The sequence below is a fragment of the Mauremys reevesii genome, linkage group 3 (assembly GCF_016161935.1).
Source record: "Mauremys reevesii isolate NIE-2019 linkage group 3, ASM1616193v1, whole genome shotgun sequence".
NCBI lineage: Eukaryota > Metazoa > Chordata > Testudines > Geoemydidae > Mauremys > Mauremys reevesii.
Window position 1 is genome coordinate 17,780,847 of NC_052625.1, and position 24,473 is coordinate 17,805,319.

The 24,473-nt window shown below is 39.6% G+C and overlaps 1 long non-coding RNA gene across 1 annotated transcript in view; it reads right to left on the reverse strand.

The window, feature by feature from the left end:
* The window catches only part of LOC120401876, a 189,880-nt gene that overhangs the window by 119,314 nt on the left and 46,093 nt on the right, over positions 1–24,473 (reverse strand). The window lies entirely within an intron of this gene.

Below are 24,473 nucleotides of genomic sequence, written 5' to 3' on the forward strand. Positions count from 1 at the left end.
ACATACAGGTAATTTAGGTATAGTATCCTATTTTTCAGGAAAGTACCTTCAGATTTTTAATGAACAAAAGTGATGAAGAGCTTATCTCTTCTACATCTCATTTTATAGATAGCACCGCCAGAAGCACAAAGCCCCCTGATACAGAGAGAGGGTACTGGTTCACTACTTATTCAGGGTGATAAGAATGCCACCTACTCACACAAGAATGACACTTTCTGTCTCACCTAAGTGCTCCTTGGAGGTTTCCTATGCAAGCCTTAACTGGTCCATCCGTGTTTAGCATGTGATATTTGATGAGCAGGGCTGCTGCAATCCATTTTAAGTGACCTAGGCGGTCGCCTAGGACACTAACATTCGGGGGTCGGTGACTGCAGCGGCCAGACCTTCTGCCGCCTCTGTCGGGGGCAGCATTTTGGGAGTGGGACCTTCCGCAGCCTAGGGCGGCAAAAAAGCTGGCGGCGCTCCTGTTGATGGGCATTCTGCAAATTCAGGCAAATATTGCTGAAATAAATAGAATGTATTGCTTTATTTGCAGGTTCCCTTTTACCAAACTTGAGATAGAACAGCAGCTAGGGTGGTTTTGGTTTTCGACCGGAACACCTGGTTGAAAAGCACATGCTGCCGTCTTTGCTTCTCTGAGATTTTAAACCATTAAATGTGCACCACCTGAAGAAAGGCACACTGTTAATGCTAGATGACAAACTGAGATGAACAATCATAGGCACTAACATCAACAGGAGCCCCTCCCATTCTCCCCGGCGACGGAATGAACCAGAAAGAGCTGTTTTAATGATAACAAGAATGTGCTCGAGTGTGTGGGACTCACAGCAGCTGTCTCAGCGGCAGTTCCAAACCTGAATCTCAGAATCCTGAATCTGAGGAGGAGAGGGTAAGAGACTATGCTAACAGGTACTTCAGGCGAAAGCAGAGTGTGGAGAAGGAATGGTAGTTAAAACACACAAAACAGCAACAGCTTTGACACAGAAAACATATTGTTCAGACTCCTGGAAGCCCGTGTAAGCTGGGGTGATAACAAAAGCTACAAAATCAACATGATCATCTGAAGTGTGGAAGTTTCTTTAGCTACAGGTGATGTACATAAGGCTATATGTAATAAAAGATTGCTATACAAAAGCCCAAAGCCATTACACACTACTTGACAACAAAAGAAAGTTTCAAAGCATTCAAAATAAAAGTTTTTAATCATACATGTTGAATTATAACCTCATTCATGGGCTTCATGTGGCCTTGCTTCTTTTGTAAGCCTGAGAAGTAAGGCAGCTGCATTGTGCAAATGGCATCCTCAAGTGAAACACTCTAGAAAAAGAAACCGGTCCAATATATTGGTGCTTGGCCCTTTCTCAAGATAAATAATCTGTATCTATTTCAAAGGAAGAACAAGTCTAATGTATTTATGATTGTAATAACAATTTTTTTAAACTAGGAAGATTATTCTGATTTTATTTTAAAGTCACCATAGATTAATTAGATTATTTATCTTTATCACTTATTGCGAGCAACAGCTAATAAGATTTAATTCTAGCAAATATCCTAATAAAGGCTTGTGGGCAAAAGAGCAGATGAGACTTAGATGGATGAAAAGCTAAAATTCTACATATTTGGGGGCTTTTTTTGTTGTTGTTCTTTGTCACAAGCTACTTCCTCCACAAAGGAGGATTGTTACCTCAGCTACGCTCCCTCTCTTCCCAACCTCAGTCATTTATCACTCTAGAATACATGTAAGTCCCAGGGGGGTTACCAAAAAGCAGAGTAGCTCAAAGATGCTCCCTTGTTTGCATTTTTTCAGCTGCTTTGACTTCAGAGTCCCTCCCACTGGGATGGACAGAATGTGGGTCATCTAAACTTCTCTCTCTCTTCTGAGTTGTAGATGGACAGCATTATGTGTCACAAGTGATGAAAGTCACAGCCTGTGGAGAAGAGCAGCTGCTTGCCCAGCAGGAAGCCCAAATGTTCCCCTGCTGACTGAGGCAGTTTATTTCACCTGAAGTAAACTTAGCCTTTGTTCCCCAGTTTATGAACTGTCACTAATTTACAGTATCCCAGTGGGGGCACTATGCTTAAAGATGTGAACTTGTGATAAAGAAAGGGGAGGAAGAAAAACCTCTGTGAGAACTGTATAATCCAGCATGACTTTGAGGAGGGTTTTATAAAACATCCTTATGAAGCTCACGCTCTCTCTCACCGTTCAAAATTAAGGAAATATCGACCTAATCCAACGCCCTCTGAAGTTGCTGAAGAGTCTGTCATGAAATTCAGTGGGCTTTGAATCAGAATCCAGATGAACCAGAAAAACAAAATACCGGCATTCAATTTGAGGAGACGCACATTCATATTTTGCTGTGTTTTTCAATCAATGCCATTAAAACCACCTGTGGTTGTACTCATAGACACTGTTATTAGACAAGTGATCTAAACCAAACAAAAACAAACCACAAAAACAAATAAACAAACAAAAACCTGTAAAAGGCAATTTGACCTGCGGGGCCTGTTTGATTTTGACTAAATATTTACTTTGGAGGCACTTAAAAAAATAGAAAGCGAAAAGAAAAAGAAAAATCACTTAATTACTTTCATGACCTCACTTGTTATTATCACATCCCCTCAGTCTTATACAAATGTCAGGGGTTCTGTGGAACAATGAGAGGCATCTTGGTGATGGATAACCTGGCATAGGTAGAAATTATCCTGTAACTGAACCTGTACTACAGATGAGTAGTTTGTTCTTCCTCCAAAATTAATTTAGCACTTGGGTCTTAAAACAGCTGAACAGCCTCATAAATAATGCACTTATCAATGTTAATACAATCAAAAACATCAAGACTGACCTGAAAAGGACAACGTTCATCTGATGTTTCCTTTTACTCTAAACAAATTCTCCTTCTTTTAAAATTCTTACTTAAAAAACAAACAAACAAAAAACCCTCATGCCTGAGTGTAACTGCTAGTGAGCCTTTGTTTTTTTACTGAATCTAGCTTGAATCACCCCGACCCCCAACTCTGAATCTTTCATAGTAAGTAAACCCCTTTAAAAACCTTGTAATGTCAACAGGTACATTTTTCAAAAGCATCTAAGTGATTTAGGAGTTTAAGTCTCATTTTCAAAAGTGACTAAGGAACTTGGAAGACTAAGTCTCACTGAAAGTTAAAGGGAGTTAGGAGCCAGATTTAAATTGATTTTAATGGGAGTTAGGTGCCCAAACACCTTTAAAAATCGGGGGCCTACGTTCCTAAATCACGTAAGTGTTTTTGAAAAAATTACCCAATGCCTCTTGTCTGCAAGGAGATCCCTCTCCCTTTGACCAACACACATACTTTCCTGTGATCATATTCTGTGAGGCAGTTTCTCTTCCCATTTACTCTCTCATGGGAAACGCTCTTTTTTTCTCATTTTGTACCATGATCCTACTTCTTACCTGTGAAATGGTACCCTAGGTTAGGGTATAAACCAAGTCCCCACAATGTAACAATGAAAGATTTCCAGAGGTGAGAGGTGAGAAGTTTAAGATGTATAAAATATTTCCCTACTATGTGATGGGGGGAAATGGTACCTTCAATTATTGTTTTATTTGACTTCAGGCACTCAGATGCCTACGCAATAGAAGCCAAAATAAATTCCTACGACACTGACCAATAGCCCATTGAAGTTCATGGAAAGATTCTCACTGACTGCAGTGAGCTTTGGATCAGACCCCACACAAACAAATAGGTAGCAACAAATGAAAAGGCTCCAGCTTCAGAGAGAAACTTTAGCAAACTTTTAGTACAAACTATTAAGAATAATTTACAAATCCAAAGGTGCCGTAAAGATGTTGTGCCTTTGGTTCTTCCAGACCTATATGATTCTCTGAGGCTAGAGTTACTGGATGCACTCAGACAAGCTCAAAGTGGTATGTCATGTGATGTACAATAGACCTATGAACATTACCTTAGATCAATTTAAAAATACTTACACCTACTCTATCAATATGGAAAGGAATCTAAGGTTGTGTAATTTACACACCAAATATCCAGAAGAAAAAGTAAGGTGTACATTAAAATAGAGGGACCATCTAGCACCATCTGGCACCATCTTCCATTATCCTGTTAGTTGTTTGCCACACATCTCTCTTGGACCCTCGGAGTGCAAGGTACACCAATTCATCCCTTAATTTAAGTGTGGTCAAAGGCAGAAAAAAGTATAATTTACATCAATTTGGACACCTTCTAAAAGACTTAAATTCGTTTAGATGTAGATTCACCTCTGCATTTCCCCCTCAAAGTCCTAGGCTAGAGATCTTGCCTTAGAAGAACTGTCGTCACATTTACACTATTATCCTGATTGCTCAGACCAATCACATAGGAAAGGTTGTCAGAAGATTATATGCCGTAACTTGACATTTTATTTCTTCATTGATATTGACATGGTGCCCTACATTTGTTTCATTTTTCTTCTCAAATGAAAAGTACAGCTGTTGAAGGAAGGATTTAGGAGGGCTTTTTGTGTACTATATCTCCCATCACACATACTGGAATGCTATTTGAATATAGCATTTGGGTATAGTATATCTTAGTCCTGAAGATTTACAAAGGTGCCTAAATACTTTTGTAAATTTGGCCTGAAGTAGTTAATAATGGAAACATTTGTTCTGAGCATTTGTCCTGAAACAGTGAGGCATGGTCTAAATTGAAAACTTAGGACAACCTAGCTACATCGCTCAGGGCTGTGAAAAAAAATCATACCTGTCCAACGTAATTAGGTCAACCTAACCCCCACTGTAGATGCTAGTAGGTCAGTGGAAGAATTCTAGCTACTTCCTGTCAAGAGTGTGGATTTACTACAACTATGGAAAAACTCCTTCCACCGCTATAGTGTCTACACTAAAGCGCTACAGCAGTATAGCTGCTGCTCTGCTACTGTGCCATGGCAGTGCTTGTAGTGTAGACATACCCTGAGACAGCCCGAGTCCAGGTCCCAACAGGCTGAACGTCTCTCTGCCTTAGTCACGCAAACAGGTTTTTATTTATTATTGTTCCTTCTGAATAAACTGATAGTATTTTTGTTTTAAATTTTTTTTATCATTTTTTGTAACTTTCTAACTATTCATATAGCCAAGTAAAATATATTTTATAAATCTTTTGATTATATTAGAGAAAAAAATGCCAAACTTTGCTCCAGCCTCAATCCTACTGAAAGTCAACTGGAGTTTTGCCGTTCATTTCAATGGGAGGAGGATCTGTCCCATGGCAGAGCTGGGGACAACAGGTTTTTTTCCCAGGGACAAGTTTTTCATGGTGTTCTGAAAACCCTCTTTTATTTTCATAAAATAATCATTGCTTCACCCAGGAGATAATTTTGGCACTGGTCTATAATGCAGTCTGTTCTTTGGGTTCAGGGATTTGCAATCTTGTTTTGCAACATCTTTGATAAAATGAAAACTTGGAATACCTGCCTACAACAACCCCAGAAACATTCACCTTACCAAAAAATGTAAGCTCACTTGAATATCACCCCAAAAGGCCAAGTATTCATCTATCCATATCTAGAATCCTTTCGAACTCACATTCCTGAGTTAATATTGCTCTGTCATGATCTTATGGTTTCATCCCAGTTATTAAAATATTTATTGTGACTAATAATAAAAAATACAGACAAATTCTACACGTTCAATGCTTCAACCTCACAGCAAACTCTGGAAAGTGGGCCCCTTGCCTTCTGTTAGGAAATGAGGGGTACAGTTTGAAATCCAAAATTTCTCAGATTTGATGAAAATATTGGCAAATTTACCAGTTTTCAATTGTAACTCCCCAACCACTATAAATTACAAATCCAATTTTTCTACTACCCAAAAAGAACTTCTGTTCAAGAGTGTAAGCAGAAAAAAACATATATAAAGCAAATATTTTACAGCTAGTTGAAAATTACATTTTTCCCCAGGTAAATTTTTAACAAACACAAATTTTTATCATTTTTGTTAAAAAAAAAAAAGAAATCTTTGCATTTTTTTGGAGTTATTATGTGGGTGGGTGGGGGAAGTCTAGCCATTTTCAAATTTTCATCAAAAAGCCAATCTTGTACACAAACATGAAAATATTTTTGCAAAAAAATTCATTGAATTCATAAACTGTTTTCTGCTTAAAAAAAAAAAAAAATTCAGCCAGCTCTCATAAACGCACATCAGCCATGGAAACAAACTGCAAACTCCCTACAGCAGCACCTTTGCATCTCCAGCAGCACAGACTTGATCCTTGCCCATGCACTCTATGGCATGGGATTGGACTGGTTTGTCTAAATCAAAATGCAAACACAGAATGAATCCATATCATAATTCATTGATTGCTGAGCCATATGTATTAGAGCTAGGTTAATGAAACGGAAAGTTAACTTTCAAAATAATTTACTTAAAATAAAATCTAAAGCCCAAACTTCATATGTTAGAACTCTTCCTTTCTGGTTCCAATATAGTATTATCATTTCAGGCATCAAGGTAAAAGTCATTATTCCAACTCATTTTACCTATGCTATTTAAGTTGTTTCTTCTGTTCATTTATTACAAATAACCAAAAAAACCCACTAAATTAGTTATCATGAACAAAAATGTACAAAGCTGTTTGGAATCTTGTCTCTCTTTAGATTTTTTGACAGTCACTCAGGGCCAGGTTCAGTTGCACAGGATCCTTTTAAAAAGTCCCTACATGTAGGAACCTTTCTAGACTCAAGATATGTGTAAATTGCAGATCTGGTAAAAAATTTCCAAATTTCAATTTGCCAATGAAATTTGTCATCAAAACTTCAAGTTCTGACAAAAGTAAATGGAATGAATTTTTTTAATTAAAAAAATCCCATTTTTTCCACTCGCACTATTATGTAAAGAGATTGCCAGTGGGAAAGGATGATGAGGAATTGCTTCAATTCTGTTTCCTGCACGGATGATGCAATTGGTATATTTTTGTATATGTTTTTTTACTCACCAAATTTTTTTTACTTACCAATGTTTTTTAATTCACCAAATTGCTACTGGATTTAAATGCTGAAAAAAGTTTAAAACGTTGCAAATTTGTGAAGCATGCTCAGGAGGTTATACATTATGAGTAATTGTCCTCCATTATATCCACTTACTGGAAACATGAACATGATGCCCCTAGGATGTGGCCTCCTCTTAGAGAAGAAGAGATTACGTTTTTTGGACCATTTCCCCACTCAAAATGGAACATTCCAGCCTCAAGAGACACATCTCCATTCATGGAACAGAAGCAAACTCACTCCTCTCTCACTAAAATGTCTGCAAGTTATACTTATCTACCCTGAGATGCTTGGACTAAGACACAAGCTTTGGGGGGCTATCAGAACTGCCTCCAGTTAGCACTTTCGGGACTCTGAACTTTCAGGCATGCTGCAGTTGTGGATAGACAGATGCCACAGGAGGAGATGCCACAACTGCTAAAGTGACACTGAATATAGATGGAATCATAGCAATAATAAAACTTGGCACTTTTCATCCCAACTAGAGGGATGGGTCCTGTCCAGGCAGGCCACAAAAATAACCAGTTCTTCAACTTGCGAGCCACATGCTATTATTGAGTTCATTTAAAAGTGTGTGATATGAAAACTATGTACTAGATATCATCTTTTTTTAAAAGGAGGTGGAGGGTTGGCCCAGAGGAAAATCTCAGCTTTTAAATTTCCTCTTGTGATATATAGATGATGATGATGATAGCGTCTCATGTTGATGTCAACATACGAGGATTCAGTAAACATGTATATGAGAGGTCAGACCCATTTGAGAACTGCAAACATGGTTACATGTGGGACAGACAAGATTGTCTCTGATTACTGCAGGCCATTGTATCCTTGCTTTTGCTGTTCATGTTTTTCACATAAGGTGTTAATGTGTCTTGCTTCAATGCGGTTAATGGTGACATGACAAATCTGTTGCCACCTTGCTCTGTCGTGGGCTGTTGGTTTCCACTTGCTGGTGTCAACCTGACATGCTTTCAAGTTTGACTTCAGTGTGTCTTTATATCATTTCTACTGGTCACCATGAGAACAGGTGCCTTGCTTTAGCTGACCTTAAAATATGGTCTTGGGTATTCTCGAGTTGGTCATAAGAACAAGTTGCCCAGACCAAAGCTGAGCTTTTATGATCATGCTTTCAATGCCAGGCATCTGATGATGAGGAGGATTTCAATACTGGCAATTTTTTCCCACCATTTGATCCTGAAAACAGACAAAAAACAAGGCATATTAAACTGATTAAGTTACCTAATACGGTGGCAATATGTTGTCCACGTCAAACAACCATATAGAAGTGCTGTAAGTATGACTGCCCTATAGACATTTAGCATAGTGCTTATTTAGGCATCCCTGTCATTCTACAGGCAGGTCAACAGTGGGATAGCTCAGTGGTTTGAGCATTGGCCTGCTAAACTCAGGGTTGTGAGTTCAATCCTTGAGGAGGCCACTTAGGGATCTAGGGCAAAAATTGGTCCTGCTAGTGAAGGCAGGGGGCTGGACTCAATGACCTTTCAAGGTCCCTTCCAGTTCTAGGAGATTGGTATATCTCCAATTATTAAAAAAAAAAAATTCTAAATGCAGAACTGGCTTTGGCTATGCACTGGATAATCTGATAATCAATTGTAGCATTCTGTGACAGCACACTCCCTAAGTAACAAAACTTCTCCATGGACTTGAAAGGAGCATTGTTGATCTTAATAACTGGGTAGCCATGAACATCCCCTGGAACAGCTTAGTACAGTACTTCAGTTTTCTTTAGGTTGATTGTGAAACAAAAATTACTGCTTGCACAAGTAAAGTGATCAGTCATAAGAACATAAGAACATAAGAAAGGCCGTACCGAGTCAGACCAAAGGTCCATCTAGCCCAGTATCTGTCTGTCTACAGACAGTGCACCAGCCCTGCCTGAGAAGAGGAGACTAACAGGCAATGATGATCAAGTGATCTCTCTCCCCATCCCCATCCATCCTCTGACGAACAGGGGGGAGGGACTTACCTTACCCATCCTGGCTAATAGCCCATTTATGGAGCCACCATGAATTTATTAGTCCCTTTCCCCTTTTAAACATGTCCTAGCCTTAGCCTTCACTCTTCTCTCAGTTCAGGTTCCACAAGTTGACTGTGCGCTGCGTGAAGAAGAACTTCCTTTTATTTGTTTTAAACTTAAAACAAGTCATAAATTGAACAGCATCAACTGAGTGAGCAACCAGCTCACAGTCATCAGCCACTTTCTTTTTCTACCACTGGTTTTTCATTGGCTGAAGTCTGGTCTGAACCATCTGTTTTGCTTGATGATATGCAGCCTTCCTAGCTGCTGAATCTTTGTCTATATAAGCTTGATGGGTAGCATGCAATGACTACAAGAGCCAGAATATATTGGAGTTATCCTCATCAAACCAGTCCTGATGTTTCCCCTTAAAGCCAAGAACTTCAGAATATTACATGCTGTGTCCCAAAAAGTTTCCAGGCTGTCTAACCATTCATTGAGACTTCTGTAACTGAGGAAAATGCTTCTATACGTTTCTGCTGCAATTCAAACTGTTTGTCACAGTTTTCCAGGCTTGAAATATTGATTTGCTTCACTAGCTTGAGTTACTGTCTAGGTTGCTTGAGCATGCTATGGAGGGATATTTGACTCTTCACAAGTCTATGGTCTGACCAGCAGTCAGCACCTCTCATGATGCAAATGAGCTTGACATCCTGGAGATCTCTTTGGTATACAACAATGTAATTGATTATGTGCCAGTGACTTGACATAGGCTGCATTCAGGTCATCTTATACTTCTTGGCCTGTTGAAACACTGTGTTGGTGATGACTAGGTTGTATTTGGTATTTGAAAAGTAGTAGCAAGCTGTGTGAGTTCACATTGCCAACTCCATGATGACCTATCTCCTTGCCCTATGATGCATAGTCATGACCAACCTGGGCACTGAAATCACTGAAAATGATCAGCATATCATTACATGGGAGAAATCTGATGATGCCATCAAGGGTTTGATAGAAGTCCTCCTTATTTTTGTCTGGATGGATCACTGCTGGTGCATATGTGCTGATGACAGAAGCGTAATAACCTTTAGCAAGGCCAATGTGGTGGAGCACAAGTCTGTCATTAAAATCCTTCAGCAGTGATTCAGATTTGCAGGCAGTCAAAAGGTGGATGATAAACCCTCAGATTTGCCGGTGAAAGACGTAACCAGCACTCACTTCTTCTAGCTCTAATTCACCAGCAAGATTTGTCTGGTACAGTGCAGCAATATCTATACTGTACAGCGCCAGTACTCTACCAAGTATAACGGTTCTAGGCTGAGGTCCATTGCCACTGTTGAGGAGTGTGTGAACATTCCAAATTGCAAAATGTATTTGAGTTTTCCTTATATTTAGACCATGAAAAAGCTGAATGACCAGTCAGGTGCAGCACTTGGACAGGTTTGGATGGGGTAAACCTTTTTTCAGGTTCTTTTTCCATCCCCTCCACCGTTCAAGGAGAGCAGCACTGTTTCTAGATAGTATTGCTTTGACATCTAGGAAGGATATGAACATGGCTACTGCTGTCAGATTGTTTGTGACAGCACAAAGAACTTTGGGATATGCCCTGAGACACACACAGATGAGTGCAGCAGTAGTGGAGGCACAGTAACATGGGTATGGCTTTGGAGTGGGAACACTCACACTTGGGCTAGGCTAACTCAAATGCTGAGCACCTGAACAACCTATGTAGTGTAGATCTACCTAACTGGGAGAAGAGGATGTGGCTCCTTCTCAATGTCTTTTTTCAGCAGCAGTCATTAGCAGAGTAGGCCACTATTCACTCAGTCCCTGGGAGTTAATGTAATCTTTCAGTCCAAACCAGCACAGAAATCAAGAGTCTTAGTTCAGAACCCATGGTCTTCCTCCAGTGTTAAACAGAGATCTAAGGCTGGACTACCAGAGGAACTTGTATGGGATTTTCTGAATCGGCAGTTAGAGTCAATTTTTAGGTAATTCAATTCCAATCACTTCAGATTGTTTGCATTACCGGAACACAAAATGGAAAGGCATGGATTAGTCAGAGTCTCACCCATTCGCTGCTGCTGGATCTCCTTTTCCTTCTTTAGAAATGAGAAAGAAAACATTTTACTCAAAGCATTAACACTGACAATGAGTCACTTCAGTACCTTCAAGTGCAAACAGCACAATTTGGTATCTTCTTAGCTTATTAACATCCAGTCTGATTTTACATGTTTGATGCCAAGCATTTGTAAACTTCAACTAGCCCTATTTGGTATTGACAATCAAACTGGCCAACACAACTTGGCATCTATATTCCAGCTATATTTGCATCTCCATTTTTTTTTATTACTATAGAATACACTATTCTAACTAGCTGTTTTTATGGACACATTCCTTGTTTAGAAGGTGAATCAGTTAATACATATTCCTGTCACTAAGGTCAGCAGCAGTGACTGAATATGCACAGGAGGCAGATCTGATGAGTAAGATGGTGTCATATTAACATAGCATGCAATTTTCAAAAGTTCTCAGTATTTGGCCTAACTCTGCTGCCATTGCATTCAATGATAAAACTCCCATTCCATTCAGTGAAGGGTAGATTTATGTACCCTGATCACTTTTGAAAATCCTACCCATGTCACTTTCAGAGTGGAATCACGCTAAACACTGCCATACAACTCCAGTCACATTATGATTCACAGTATCTAATGGACAAATTGTGTTTTATTTACCATTATATATAGACATTTATAGAGTTAGAATATGAGGGTGTGGTAGAAAGGTTTTATTGGCAAGAATATGGGATGAGTACATTACTCATGAGTGGTTAAGCCATTTGCAAGTAACAGTCATACTAAATGAATTCTAGTATTCACTATTATTTCAAAAACAATGGCGGTTATTTGAAAGCTGCTAAGAAAGTTGAGAATTTTAGAAGTAATCCTGGCAGAGATGGACCAATGAGCTGAGGTAGGTGAGGTAGCAAATGTGCATAATGAAAGGAATTTAGCACATGGTTTTGCAACTACAGAAACTCAAAATTCCTAGATGGGATAGACAAAAAGGAAGTTTTCTCTATTTTCTTGAATTATTTCTGCCTTTTTCCTATGATTTTTGGCAGCATAGCTAGTTATCTGATTTTTATATACAGTAGCAACTTTCCAATATTCTTTTGTCCTTCTGTTTTAAGAATATTGGATCCCTTGGGACAGACTTTCTACTGTATCGGTCTGAAGGAAAACATTCTGAGCTGCATATGCACAGATTCATGTTTCCTAGGAAACAAGTGACTGCTCATTTCTGTGCAAAAATGAATTGATGAATCAGCTTTAGCTTCCCACAAACATTAATATTTTGATTCATAACCAACATCAAAGTATGAGAAACCTATGTATTTTAGAAACCTAAGTATATCGTTGTTTTTGAGTGGCATAACCCTATTTCTGCCAATTATTGGCATTCTAGAAAATTGTAGTAAAATTATATTGATTTTTAGAATTGCTGATGATAGGCTCATATTATGCTGTAAGTTACAGACCTGAGAACTGCAGATCCGAGACATCAGTGCACTCCAACCAGTGAGCCAGTGCCATATGCATTCAAGAGTGTTCATGTACAACCATATGGGAAGAAGAGAACTGAGTGCTTCCTGCTGTAGCACCATCCGTTGGCTATATGAAGACATACAGGGCTAAGAAAAGCGAATATTGGCCTCTGAAATATCTTTGACTTCTCAGCCGCAACTTTTAAAGTGCCTTCAGAGTAAGGTTAAAGAGATAATTTAAATCTGATCAATCTGAAACTTCCTGAGGTATCTCCAAATCTATTCCTCTAAGCAGGATTTGGATTTGTTTTCCGTTAACTTTCTCAGTACATATTGGAATCCTATTTTTTAACAACTTATTTACTTCTAGATTTTTTATGAATTGATGTTAGAATTGGGTTCTAAATTTTAAATTGTTATTTAGATGATGGTGTGGGATCATAAATATTATGAGTGGGATTTTCAAAAAGTGTTCAGAGTTGAACTAACTCTGCTCTCACTGAAGTCAATGACAAAACTACTAACAGAGATAACTTATTATCTTAGCAGTGCACTAAGTGCTTGTAAAAGTCTGACTGTACAATTTAAAAAAAAAAGAAAAAACAAAAGAGCTGGGACTGCATCCAAAACTTTGTGACAAAGACTATTAAGAAATAGGTGTATTTGAGAGTCCACCTGATTTCAATCTGCCATTAATATACAGTGTGCAGTACAAATTCAAGGTTTCCAAAGCTAAATTTTCTGAAACTCCTTGTCATCGGAAAGATGGTCAAGTCCCTCCATATCTAGTAATTGCATTGAAAATGTCCGCTTTACTGAAAACCTCATCTATATGAACTTATTTAATGTCTCCCATGACATCAAATAACTGAGGCTGTATTGCATATGGGCGAATCTTGCAAATCTTTGAGGACTGTTGACTACTCTCAAGAGCAAGGCTTTGCAGGATCAAGCCATACACAGCATGTATGGGAAACATTCATTAAAAATAACTAGATCAAATACAACCAATTATTTTCAAGGATTGGTATTAAAAATAAATATATTTCACGGGTAAAGAAAGTCTCTTAACATATAATGTAGAGCCTTTTTCTAATGCAATATTACCAACATTTATTGATATTTGATAATATATATGGAGATATACCTATCTCATAGAACTGGAAGGGACCCTGAAAGGTCATCAAGTCCAGCCCCCTGCCTTCACTAGCAGGACCAAGAAATGATTTTGCCCCAGATCCCTAAGTGGCCCCCTCAAGGGGTGAACTCACAACCCTGGGTTTAGCAGGCCAAATGCTCAAACCACTGAGCTATTCCCCGCATAATGATCACCCATCCAGCCTGAAACCACAAATTAAAAAAAAAACAAAAAAAAAACCCTTTCTTTGCTTTTAGGTTTCCCTCATATGTGTACACATACATGTACATACATGTGCCCACATATCAGCCTCATAAAAGGCCACCTTGTAGAAAGAAAATAATTTAACTTTGCAACCATTCCTAACAACTGTTTCTCGGTATGAGGCACACCTTTCCACCACTTAAAATTCTGCACAATCAGGGTGAAGCTGAACTCACATTTTGTAAAAAAAAAAAAAAAAAAAAAAGTTTCTTCTACATCGATTACCAGAAGAAAAAGAAGAGCATGCAAAGTCAGGAAATTTAAAAAAAAAAGAAAAAAAAGGTGTGGTGGGGGGGGAGGTTAAGGCAAGGCCACACTGCACATCCTATGTATTTTATGGTGTATGTGTAATACTGTAAGACCTGATCTGCAAAAACATACCTGAATAGATCGATTGCATGATTACTTGTGGAAATAAACACTGTTCCTAGAGTAGGTGCTCATGATTCTGGAGTGCTGGCTACTACAGTGTCTTGAAGACATACCTACTTTGGGAACAGAGCAGTGCAGGCAGGGTTGTGTTGCTATGAGGTGGGGCTGGAGTGAGGGGGCTGATCAGCAGCAGCAGGGAAGAAAAAGGATTTTCCTTTCTTCCTTCCTTCTCTCTGAGTCCTAGGGATTTTTAAAAACTTATATTGTTGTTTCTCACCTGATGGATTTACACTGATATTTCAATCTGAACTACTGGAGGGAAATAGGTTTTTTTTCTCCCACTCTTCTATAACACAGAAATGGCTGCATTGATGTTTCATCTCTTACATGGAATACTTTGGCCCGAGAATAACTTTCTCAAGGAAATTCCTAACATCTGAAAAGGGAAGGCTATAGTAGAAACTGGACATCAACCTTTTGTTTTTATTGACTATTGTATGTGCACTAGAGGTATTGTTTGGGCACATAAATCTTAACAATAGTGTTCTTTACCAAGAAAGCCTGACAGAAAGGTTAGAGATATACACCCATAGGTTTTATTTTCTTCTTGGATTACTAAATACATGTATGCTGTGTATTAGGCTCAATAGAACATTTATCAGAATTTGACATCTGAAATGTACGCTTAGGTCTGGAGGGCTAAAGAGGAGTATTGCATCACCTACAAAATCATGCTGAAGAATGCAAAGAGACAAGAATCAGTGGGGTTAATCTTAAGAAAAACATTAGTATTGCCAAATGTTTTTATTTTTCCATCTGTAACAAACATGTAGAGTTTCCAAGAAACATCTTTTAAAGTTAATAGTGTTATTTGCTAAATGCACAATATTGGAGGTACCATACAGAGATGAAGGCAAAACAACAAAATAAGGATTCAGGGCCGGCTCCAGGGTTTTTGCCACCCCAAGCAGAAAAAAAAAAAGCCGCAATCACGATCTGCAGCTCTACCGCTGCCACTTCAGTCTTCGGCGGCTATTCAGTGGTTAGTCCTTCATTCCGAGAGGGACCGAGGGACCCGCCGCCAAATTGCCGCCGAAGACCCGGACATGCCGCCCCTCATCGTTGGCCGCCCCAAGCACCTGCTTGCTGGGCTGGTGCCTGGAGCCAGCCCTGATAAGGATAAAGTAATTTATTCTATCAGTAAACTATATGGAAACGTTCGCTTAAATCTAAAATCTGAGCAATTTAAATGACACTTTAGGATCCTAATCCACACTTCCAGCTCACAGCCCAAATATCAGGTTGTGCACTAGTTATACACCAGGAGAGCAACAAGGAGGAGGAGTAGCTGCAATCCTAACACACGCTCTTTACGGTAGGACTGGGAATAGGGTGACCAGATGTCCCTATTTTATAGGGACAGTCCCGATTTTGGGGGCTTTGTCTTATATAGGTGCCTATTACCCCCCATCCCCTGTCCCAATTTTTCACACTTGCTAGCTGGTCACCCTAGCTGGGAAGGGTAGAACAGGTGGATCCTCATAGCAGCAGACCTTCTGTTCTACCTCCTACACTCTCTTAGCCTATTGCTAGCCTGTTCCCACCCAAACCTGTGGACTGACATTCAAGAAGCTTTTATGGCATAGAACTCCATGCCATTCAGATGTGCCACTCCCACCCGCAAATCTCCCACCCCTTGTCCAATGAAAACACATTGGTTCCTTTGCCGGGGTCCTCTGCACCAGAGGAAAGGCGGGATTTGCTCCTACAAGCTTCGTTTACAATAATTGTTTACCTGAAGTACAATGCAGTCTGTGTTTCATAAATCATGTTATTTGTTACAAATTTTTCACAAGGTGTTTGTTCTTTGAGGGAAAAAAAACTAAATTGTTTTCCCGTCCTGGTAAAATCTCATAGCATGTGTCATAAAAAGCATAAAGCACTGTACCTGGATAACATTATTAAAAGTATATCACCCAGTAAAAAGGACTACCACTTCTGGAAAATTCTTTCACTCGAGCACAAACTTTATATCAAGGCAATCATTTTAACATGACATACTAAATTACTCCAGCATTCATTCCACACACTGTACCATAACATCCATTCCATTTCCCAACTATTCATCATCTGCTATGCTGTATCTCCAATTGCATTTTTTTACTCCTCTTGCTAACTTTATTTTCTAATTCTCTAAACAAAGGATTGATTAGCAATCTGCTGCACAGTATTTCCTGCTTAACATGCCGCCTTCCTCCCTTATTTCCATATTTATATTTCTGATAGCTATTAAATGGAGCAAGTAATAATTCACCAAAAATGCATTTTGGGGGAAACTGAAACAGTTTGTGAATTTGGGCCAATTTCGGTGAATAGTTTCGGGGTGGGGGAGGAGAGATGAACACAATGTCTCCAAAAAATAACCTGAACAAATATTTAAAAAAGTCAAAAAGTTTCATTTTGATAATTTTGAAATATTTCATTATGACAATTAGGAAATGTTTTGTTTCAACCATGTCTTAATGAAATGTTTTGACTTTTCATTATGAAATGGTGTTTTGTTTTGAAATTGAACTAATCTTTTTAAAAGGGTGAAAAACATCTGAAAACAGCACAAAATAAAAAACTGAATAAATTTTGTTTAATAAAAAAGGTGTGTTTTATTTTTTGTTTTTTCCCCTTACAAAAACAAACAAACAAACAAACAATTGTTTTTTGTCAATTAAAAGTGAAAAACTTAAGAACATAAGAACAGCCATACTGGGTCAGACCAAAGCTCCATCTAGCCCAGTAGCCAGTCTTCCGACAGTGACCAAAGCCAGGTGCCCCAGAGGGAATGAACAGAATGGGTAATCATTAAATGATCCATCCCCTGTCATCCATTCCAATCTTCTGGCAAACAGAGGCTAGGGACACCATCCCTGCCCATCCTGACTAATAGCCATTGATGGACCTATCCTCCATGAATATATCTAGTTCTTTTTTGAACCCTGTTATGGTCTTGGCCGTCACAACATCCTCTGGCAAGGAGTTCCACAGCTTGACTGTGCATTATGTGAAAAAATACTTCCATTTGTTTGTTTTAGACTTTCTGCCTATTAATTTAATCTGGTGGCCCCTGGTTTTTGTGTTATGAGAAGGAGTAAATAACACTTCCTTATTTACTTTCTCCACACCAGTCATGATTTTATAGACCCCTATCGTATCCCCCCTTATTTCTCCTGGAAAAGTCCCTCACAAAACTCCTGTTAGCCACTCCTGTTCGCTTCAGTACCTAATCTAATTTTTTCCCCAGATTTTTCAGTTCAGCCCCCAACTGAAAAATCAATTCTTCTCTCAGCTCTAGTATTAAATCCTACCAGTCCATTAACTGTTCTGGGAAGCAGAACTTTTTCTCATTGGCTGTATTACATTTTAGAGCCAGATTTTCAGACATTGGCCTCTTTTTTGACAGGCACAACTAAGGTCACTTGGATGCACACATCCCTAAATCATGGGCACGATTTGGGTCTCATACATATACGTGTCCTACAGAGAGATCTAGTTAAGACTGGACTGAAAACTTGACCTTTAATGTATGTAAAGAAACATTCCAATACATGCATCCGACGAAGTGGGTATTCACTCATGCTCCAATACGTCTGTTAGTCTATAAGGTGCCACAGGACTCTTTGCTGCTATTCCAATATACATTATCCTATTTTCTTTACACCAAATGCTCACATTAAACAAACCAAAAAGCACAGCCACTTGGCTGTATGCTGTGCCATTGTTTTATTAACTTATGATTGCACAATAGAATGACAGTACATAACTTAAACTAAAAACAGTATTAAAATACAGTCAAAGAAAAAAAAAGTCATGTCTGTTTGTAATTAATGAAAAAGAGGGGAGGAGTCAAAGATGCAGACAGAACCAGAGTTAATGTTCTTAAATTTTCCTATTCATTATGGCTAAAACTTACCTCTACCACATAAATCCCATTGGGATTTATGGAGAACACTCAGTGAAACTTGGAGCAGAACAGATTCTCCCCCAACAATCTGCTGGAAGACCATGGAGATATAATGCTGACAATTCACAGTTGTTACTTCAGCCCGTGGACTGGATTATGGGTCACTGCTCCTTACTCTTTATATTTTAAGTCAACACCTGACTATATGCTTTCAGAGAGACTAATGCCCCTCCATAAGCCCACACCAAAACCTCCCATATATGTGCTAGCTTGCAAATGACCAGTATGGAACCCCTTCTTCAGTACACAGAGGGTGGTGACCCTTTTTGCAACTTACATGGAACTTGAAGAGAGGAGCACAGGTTGCAAGAGGAAGAATTTGGAGGAGGCACCAGGAAGTCAATCCTTAGGCATATGGTTAGAATGCTAGCTCAATTGCAACATCTCAGTAAATAGTTCTTTTAATAGAGAGCTAGTTTTACAAGCATGGAGTCCTTTTATGTTGTTATCCACCATGCTGCCCAATTATCTGTCCTCAGCTACCCATTCAGCTGTACAGGGCTTTAGATAGCTCCTCGCACTATGAATAAGTTTCTTGGAATATGCTGAGTGCTCACAACTCCTGATGAAATCAGGATTAGGTGTTTTCTCCTCAGGCAACATATACTGAAGCAAAGATAGGCTGTTTGAATAAAGGGGCTTATTCAAGGATATATAATACATATATCACAATTTTAATATATGTAAAAGTCTAAGTAAAATTAATCAAAATGATAAAGTTGAAACAAAATGTTTTTACCATGACCAGTATATCATCACCTTCCACCTCTTAAGAGGGAACCTTCAGAAATGGTTACCCAGGTTAAGAAATAATGTCATTTTCCACTGTGTCCTTTCAAGGGCAACCCATGCATCAGACGTGGTATGAAATAGCGTGTTGCATCTATGTACCAGGTTGTATATTTAACTATCCCATGATGACTTTATAAAATTATACATGTCCCTTGTACTTCCAGGCTTTACTACTTTCATGCCCTCTTAGTAGGGCTTCCAGCAGGTCTTCCCTGCCACTTATACAATCTAGACTGTGCAGCATGACTACTCACGGGGTCAAACAGCTGTTACCATATTATAAACACCCTGTTTATACAGTACTATAAAATGGCAGATTGGTTTTAAGATAGCCCTGCCGGTTTGCAGCCACTTAATGGGAAGGGGTATGATTATATCTGAGATTTCCTATGTGAGCCTTGTCTTGGTGAGCATCTCTTCTCTGAGACCACCCACCTTTTAAGGGTTCAATTTTCATGTCAAAAGTTGGCAAGCAAATGAACTATAGCTGTGGTGGCTGTTAGAATGTGGAATTTGTTCCCTTGAGAAACCTCCTCAGTTCAGAATACAAAATTTCATGTTTATTTTTTCCAAGATGTTTTTAAACGTGATGACTGTCAGCCCATTTAGGAACCCTGTTGACCCTCATAACCAATTTATTTTTGTCTGCGCGACTATATATAGTTGCATTTATGGCTCAGTGCCTCAATGAGGTATGAGACTGTATACAATTAAAATATATCATCATTTTAGCACATAACCAAAGATAATAAAAATAATTTCTTTCAGACTTTTAACCCTATATTTGGGCAATCAAGCTTTACAACAATCATCTTTGTTGGACCCTGGCAAATGTCATATATATTTTTAATGCAATCTTGACTTTCCTTTCTATATCTCGGATGTGGAATACCATGGGCACATTTAGCCAAATTGTCCTTCAAAGGTCTTTTGTGCATGAGGCTTTTTTCCCCTTGATGCTTGAGAAGACCTCATAGGCTCAGCTTTAGGGAAAGTAAAAGAGTTAGACTTTCTTTGTTTATTTCTGTTAGCTGAATTTGTGTTGTGGGCTTCTCTTGGGAAATGCCATCTTGGTTAATGTTCTCAGTTTCATGCTCAATGTATCTAGTAGTACTAGCTACTCTTCTTTCTAAAAAACTGCATTTCATTAGCTGGCTATGGGCTGAAATACATGATGATAATTCAGAGAGTTGGGTGCTTCTTGGTATTAAATAATATATATGGTTCTGCAGATGTTTTTACCCTATAAGTCACTGTCTGTCTATGCTAGAGGAAGAACAGGAAACACTGGATGTGGTTTAATTAGACCACAATTTTATTATTAACTGTGTGGAAGTACCCAGCAGATGAAAGTGTACTGTGCAGATAATTCCATGATCATTTCAATATATACCTGGAGGGCTTCTGTCAGCCCCCACCTTCCCTTTCGCATTCAGGTCCCCACACCATCCACTGCTAGAACCTTACCATCCAAGTTCTGCATAGGTAACTGATTGAATAGCCCTGCTGCAACCCTGTTCTCATTTAATTCCCATGCTGTCTTTTCCTTTACAATATGGCCCATTCCCCCCCGAGGACTTCAAATTTTTAGACATCACATGCATTCTTTTCCCCGTAAAGGGAATCCTAAACCCTTGCCCCCCATCCCTACTTGTGTTTTGTTCCCCAGATCCTGCTCCTGCCTCCATGGTCCTGCAAGTGGCACCTGGCCTACTCCCCATCCTGTTCCCCAACTGCAACTTTCCCCTTCTGCTCTGGCAAGAACAGGCGGTAAGGGCCCCAAAGCACATTTCACAAGCATGCCTAAATTTGCAGATGCTATGAAAAAAATTGCATTCATTGAATGCCCAGAAAATGTCATTACATGCTTCAGGCCTGTCATGCCTGCTATGGAATGAACAGGCCACAGTCCATGTGGAATTCGGATCCCTGTGGCATCATCCACTCCAACCATAGCATATGAGGTGGTATGTCCCACCTGATCCCAGTTTGTGTTGCTGCCCTCAGTCTAAACTGCTTGTCATAGTTAAACTAAGCCTGATTATATCTATATATTTAAGCAATACGAGGCTTATGTCCAAGAAGGCCTCTGCAATATCTCCCCATAGATCAAGAAGGCAGCCTCCCAAATTTCCCATGTTGTAGTCACCCTTGGTCGCATGGGTATTTCACCGCCCTGCTTGCTCTGACCCAGCTCATTGTCTGTCAGTATGTCCCTGTGCAACAATGATAATAAGCCCACATGTCCACCCCTCTAAATTTTATCCCTAGTAGTACTGAGATTGTGAACTCCCATTGGGTCAGCCAGCCCAGCATAACCATGCTTGAGATTGCTTGTTGGGGCACCCTCAGTGCCCTGTTGCTCCCCAGTTGCCCCTGGAGAAGCAATTCTAGCCCATGAATTTACAGTCCTGGCAATGGGTGAGTTGAAAGGTGCCCATAACCCTCCTCCCCCATTAAGAGCACCCACCCCTGGATGAGGGGACTGCCCCACCTGACTATCACCTGTACCCAAACTCAAGCCCATGCTGGGCTTTCATTACAACCCCTTCCCGACCCCACACCCGTGGGTGCTCCCAGTTGCTTCAACAACTGAAGGTTACCTTGTTACAGCTGTGTAATCCCATTAGCGCCCACAGAAGTTGTGTGTACCCCAGACATCTTTGATACAGCTCTTAAGACATGTGATCCTCCCCACAGCCTATTTGCTACCCTGCTAGGTCCCCCCTCCCCTCCCCATTTAAGCCCCACAAGGGGAAAAGTGGGCCAGGTCCCTGAACCCCATTGAGATCCCCATTACAGACACCCTTGCCACATTGGGTGGAGGGGGCTCACATTCAAACCTTCACCTGGTACAGATCAAACTCATTTCTGCCATCCATGCTGCTCTCATCTCCTGCAATCAGTTCAATCAAATGTCCCAGCTCTGGGCAACCCACTGCACATTATAAGCCCTGCACTGCTGAGGAAACAATTTTGGAAGGAACTGCCTGGACCACTTGAATCAATTCTCTTTTGGCTGTCCCTCTTGTAAATGCAGCCAATTCACCACTAGGGGTGTTGGCTTCCCCAGGATCCACATCACCCCTCAGCCAAGGGAAATCCAGCAGAAAAGCAGACAGATCATGTGGCAAGGATGCCACCCATTGGTCTCCCATGGTCCTCCATCCCCACTCTGTCCACCCTGTGCTGGGTTTAATAATCGCCTTCCCCACCCCCACTCCCACCCCTCGCTCCAGCACATCTGCTATGCGCTGTTTTCATTTTAAAAAATCAGCATTGACAGTATGTGTTCAGAAGAAATCACTGCACATCAGAGTAAGAAAGTTAAAAACTGAAAGAATCCCAAATCCCATTCTATACACCATAGTACATAATGATGGACAGCTTGCTTCTTAGGCATTTGCTGGAGGCACAGTCTCTAGAGAATCTTTGCTGCTCTACGAGACTTAATATTTCCAAAAGAAACATACCCATGAGAGCATGTCACTGAGGTTAGTGGGTGTTAGCCCAAGCCTTGTAAGTTAAAAGCAACATCTCATAATCTTTGCTAAATGTAATGGGTAGTCAAAGAAATGAAGCTAACCCAAGCGTAATGATTAATCTTAGTGTGAGTCATGACCCTGGCAGCCTCTTTGTGAGCCAACCGCAATCTATATAATGCATTCTTGGGAAGACCAGACAACAAGAAGTTGCATTAGTACATAGTGCAGCTGGTGTGAATGCACGTACCAACACATTCAATACCAGCTATGGAGAGCAAAGGTCTTCATTTTGTAATATTCCTAAAAGGACAGCAATTTCTCTTACATATTTAATATGTTTATCAAAATTAAAGAGCTTGATTCCTAGAATTAATCTTTGTAATGCTAAATACATATTCACCATAAAAGAAATTGCTAGACACAGTCTCCAGGCTACACCTAGAACTAACCGTCAGCAACACCAATTTTCCCTATATAGTCTCAAGGTCACTTAAAGTTAAACAATAAACTTAAGACAGCTTCAGTGGAAAGTGTAGCAAGTTTAGCTGGCCACCCTGCAAACACAACGTACATTTTTTTACCACAATGAAATAATTGAAATAGGATGAATGGACAAAATCACTCAGTGAAAAGGCTGGTTTATTCAACAGAAAATATTTGTACCTGAACTCAACTTTGTTACTAGATATTTAGTCTGATGATTTGAAAGGCTAGTGTGGGAAGGATCACCAATGGCTGATGGTTTAAAAATGCTGATAGCCCCTTTTTTGACAGATCTGTAGTTCTGAAATAATTTCATTATGATGTATTTTAACTGAAAAGGGCTGTCATGTCAAAAAATTATCTTTAAATGGATATTGTCAAAGGCTTGAAGCCTCAAAATGTAACATGAAACATTTAGAGGGCTTTGTTACTGATTTCTTGACTCTGAAGGAGTATCTGTCCCTCATGGCAATGGCTGCACCATCACTCAAGTCCCACCTTCTCAGTTTGATAACCCACCAACACCACACGCAGGAGGCTGGAGTGTTTGCACTCATTGGTTACAAATTCATGTCAGGTGTCCCTTCCTTCATGATTGACAGCTCCATTCTTGTGAACAGCAATGAGGTTCTGAAACAAGATTTCTCTTGGTGAACATATTGTCTCTCTTCTGTGTAGTGTTCCTATGGGCTGTAAACAGCTGTGTTATATTGCAGAGGTGGTTGCATCTAAGTGATCCTTCTGTTTCCTTGCAACAGTGTTATAAGGCTTAATTAATTAATGATTGTAAAACATTTTCAGATCCTCATATGACAGTTGCTATAGAAGTACAAAAGTATTATTTTAATACCTTGCCTGCTCATAAGAATGGTGCTGCAATGTGGAGCGACAGCCCAACATGCTTGTGCATGCCTGTAAACCAAACAAGCTGGCAGGTTCAATTTTAGGCCTAATGATTGCTGACTGTCAGTTCCCTTTGATTCCATTCTAGTTTTCCTTTAATATAGTTTAAAATATATTTGAGAGTCTTGAATCAAAACCCAGCTCCAAATTTCTATTCACTCTAGTTTCTCATAATGTACCCATCCCTGTGGTATCTGAAAGCCAAGCCGGAACTCTGGGGAAGTTCACATCCAGTTTTAAATTTTGCAGCTTGTAAAATCTATATTGCAAATGATACCAAATGGAATCTTTCCCATACAATTAAAGTTGATGAAGAAGCTTTTTATAATTAAACAGGTTAGAACCAAGCTGATTCATCATAGCACAGTGTGTTTTTAAAAACACTTTTGGATATAAGCTGTTCTCTTATTGGCTAAAGCACACATGCCTGTTCATTATGCCAGTCCTAATGTACAGTAGATGTTCAATAATCCTG